Source organism: Tamandua tetradactyla, chromosome 8 (assembly GCF_023851605.1).
Source record: "Tamandua tetradactyla isolate mTamTet1 chromosome 8, mTamTet1.pri, whole genome shotgun sequence".
NCBI classification, from domain to species: Eukaryota; Metazoa; Chordata; class Mammalia; order Pilosa; family Myrmecophagidae; genus Tamandua; species Tamandua tetradactyla.
The window spans coordinates 14,736,828-14,740,803 of record NC_135334.1 but is presented as its reverse complement, the minus strand read 5'-3'; the positions used below and the strand labels follow the sequence as shown (position 1 = coordinate 14,740,803).

At 37.1% G+C, this 3,976-nt stretch overlaps 1 pseudogene; it reads left to right on the top strand.

Moving 5' to 3' along the window:
- Nucleotides 1-422: 422 nt before the first annotated feature.
- Nucleotides 423-1,342, top strand: LOC143643220 (olfactory receptor 8B3-like; annotated as a pseudogene).
- Nucleotides 1,343-3,976: the final 2,634 nt, after the last annotated feature.

Here is a 3,976-nt window from a genome sequence, read left to right as displayed (position 1 = left end):
TACTGATGATTCACACCCTGGTATGAGATGCTAATCCAAGTTGCTGGAACCTCTACTTCCAGTTGTGTTGGAGAGAATGGTGCTTAGGAGAATGAAGAGAGCCTGAGATAAGATCAAAGGATTCTGTTTGGTCCTTATGATTCCTTTCCCTTGGATTTCTCCATCAGTCATGTTGTTGTCTAGAACTGGCCTTTGTCTGTAGGCTGATATAGTGGTGGTCTTGTCTACATTTGGCTTAAGAATCTAATCAGAAGTCATTTTCATGGTAGTGGTAAAGGTAGATTTGAATGACTAGGTTGAGCTAGACTAATAACACAGCCTCTACTTATACACCATCCTAGTGGGAAGGGATATTGTAAGGATATCTGGGTTGCCCTGTGCTGTAACCCTTTTCTCTTATCCCACAGATAACCCAGAATAGAATGTCTACTGGAAATGTCTCTTTTTTGACTGAATTCATTCTGATGGGACTAACGGAACAACCAGATTTCCAACTGCCTCTGTTTTTCCTTTTTCTGGCAATGTATATGTTCACCTTGTTGGGTAATTCGGGCTTGATCACTTTAATAGGGCTGAATTCTCACCTTCACACCCCCATGTATTTTTTCCTCTTTAACTTGTCTTTCATTGACTTCTTTTATTCTTCTGTTTTTACACCAAAAATGTTAAAGAACTTCATATCAAAGAGGAATATTATCTCCTACCAGGGATGCATGTCCCAGTTCTTCTTTTTCTGTTTTTTTGTCACTGCAGAGTGTTATGTGCTGACATCAATGGCCTATGATCGCTATGTGGCCATCTGTAATCCACTTTTGTATAACATTGCTATGTCCCCTAAAGTATGTGCCAACCTTATTTTTGGTTCATACCTAATGGCATTTTCTGGTGCTATGGCCCACACTGGATGCATGCTGAGACTGACCTTCTGTGATGCCAACACCATCAACCATTATTTCTGTGACATCCTCCCTGTGCTCCAGCTCTCCTGCACGAGCACCTATGTCAATGAGCTGGTGGTCTTCATTGTTGGGGGAATCAACATTGTTGTGTCCAGTCTCACCATCTTTATCTCATATGGCTTCATTCTCTGTAGCATCCTGCATATAAATTCCACTGAGGGCAGGTTCAAAGTCTTCAGCACCTGTGGTTCCCACATAATGGCTGTTTCTCTGTTCTTTGGTTCATGTTCATTTATGTATCTCCAACCATCTTCTGCCAAGTCTGCAAATGAGGGAAAAATCTCTTCTCTCTTCTATACCATTGTCGTTCCCATGATGAACCCGTTAATCTACAGCTTGAGGAATAAAGATGTAAAGCTTGCTCTGAGAAAAACCCTGCATAGTAGAAATATTTTATTATAGGTAGGCTCTCTTCTGCAGGTCACTTCAAGTCAAAGAGGTTCAGCCTTTTATTTACCTTGTAATTGTGGCAGTCTTTTAATTCTATTTTTTTATTATCATTAAAAAGTATATTTGAGCCTTTTTTCAATAAGTTATTTCCTGTATTGTTATACCTTCTTTTCCTCACCATGTGCACAATTTCTTTACCTTCTATCTCTTTTACTTGATATTTTTCAATTGTCAGTTGGAATTTTTTTTCTCCTCAAATATGATGAACGGTTACACGATGATTGGAAAATATAACACTAGGTTGATATTTTGTTATAGGAGAGGGTAATCTTTGTCTGAAAGTGTGATCATGGCAGTGGAAGCATACTCAAATCATATGCCTACACTCCTGTCATTCCATCCTCACTTAACTGGAGTATGTCTCTTTTAAATGCCAGGGTTACATAGAGTTAGAAAATTCCATAGAGACCATCAACAATAATCTACTTTCCTGATAGAACAACATGCATTAGGTTACTTTGCAAAATTATTATTTCTGTACCCTATATAAGTCCCTAATAGGTGGTTAATATACATTTGTTGCTTGTATAGTAGGTGAAACCCATAGAGATTGCATGCACAAATAGAAAATGACTTTTTCAAACTTTTCAAACAATATAAAAATAATTTAAAGTGTTTCCTGGTCCTTTTACTTTAGAGAATACGGGGTTGGGAGAAAATGGTTATAGCAACATGAAGTTAGGCCAGGACACAAAGAGAGAAATTGTCAATAATGAGAAGTCCCTGGGTGGAAATGTTGAACGAGATGTCAGAAACTGCATTTTAATCACAGTTTGTATCCTGGGCTGCAGCCTGCTATCACTGTCCCCCCTTGTCCATAATGGTTTGAAAAGATTTATAGTTCACAGTAAGTATACATTAGTATGTTTTACAGAATGCATAAGAAAAGCTCATGCTTTGGAATTGGATAGAAAGAGATAGCAATTAAAATAGATGAAATAGCAAGTAGTAAACAAAACTCAACTTATAATTTAGAATATAAAATGATGGGGAATTGAACCATCCTACCCATTTCTGCTCTCTTTCTTATAGGAACACCTAGAAAAATTATGATGTTCACAGTGTTTCTCTGGGTAGGATAATGGTTTTGTTTATCTGCTGTTAAGGAACTGTTAAGCTCATAGGACTGGAGGAACCAAGGACAATAAAATAACACCTGGTTTTGTCAGCTTCTATCTTTTACTCCTGTATTTTTCTCTTCAGCATACAGTAAAAGATGGCTACTCTAGAATGCTTTATGTGGTAATTTGGGGATTGATTCTTGTCCTTTTTAAAGACATAGTCCATTCTTATCCAACATTGCTATGGGCGTGAACCAATTTATAAATAGTCCATTAGAGACATTATGTGTTCTGGTGTGGACTAATTTATGAGTAGCATCTCTGAAGATCCTATTTAGATCAGTTCAATATGAACCAAGGTGGACTTTAATCTACCTGACTGGTGTCCTTATCAGCAGAGGGAATTTGGACTCAGTCAGTTAAAAAACAACCAGTAGTGCTGCCTTAGTGCCTGCCACCATAGCTGTATCTCTTTGGCTTTACCTGCCACTCCTCATTGTCTTCATCCTATCCTCCTTTTGCATCTTTTCATTTTTCTTTCTAACATATTCTTGGAAGAATTTTCACTGTAATGACTTTTCTCCCTTTTCACTGGATCTATGCAGGCCCTTTCCAGAACTCCAGAGTCATCCTCAGTCCTCAAGCTGGTCTTTATTCCATCTGTCAGATGGACACCCTGCTCAGACTCTCTTTTCTGTCTAAAGATAATCCTCCTTTCCTTTTTTTTTTGTACGTGTATTTTTCCTATTCAAGGTAGGTAGAGATTGAGATGTTATCTGACCAGTTCATCTTTTCCTTTCCTGTAAAAATGTCCTGTAAAAATTTCCCTGTAAAAGTTACAAATGGCTCTTTTTCTTTCAAACATTGTACAACTTAGAGTTTCACTAAACAAAGTAGTTGACCACAAATTGCGGACATGGGACATGCATAATAATTTCCAGAATTTGTGAGGTTTCTTTTAGTAATGGTTCTTGTTCTGGATTTTCAGTTTGAAAACTGTAAAGGAATTGCCTCCCTTTTGGACTAGAGATTTTCCTTTATTTTTCAGAATGTGTTAGGAAAGGTGAAAGTCACTTCTCTGCCAGTCTTCCTCAAACTTCACCATGATGAATATTTAGATGGTTCTTGTAAATGCCTGTATTTTGTTTCATTGTTCACCTGAAATATTGCCATACATAGAACAGAAATTTCATCAACTTCTCCATCTATCTGTAGAAAAGGAGTTAGTTTACATGCAATGCTTTCCTTTTCCTTCATAAATATCCTGGAATTCATGTGGATTTTACTGAAATATAGCACAAAGATATTCTTGGCAACAGAAGAGAGTGCCACAGGAAATATCAAAGTTCTTTGGTTTTCTAGCCATGTAACAAGGGTTCCTCTTTGCAAAGAAAGAATGCCTGCTTACTCCTTTAAAAGCAACAAAGAAAAACATTATGGAAATAGCCTTATCCCATTGAGACATATTTCTTCAAAATGTACATTTAATTTCTTTATCTTTTTTTG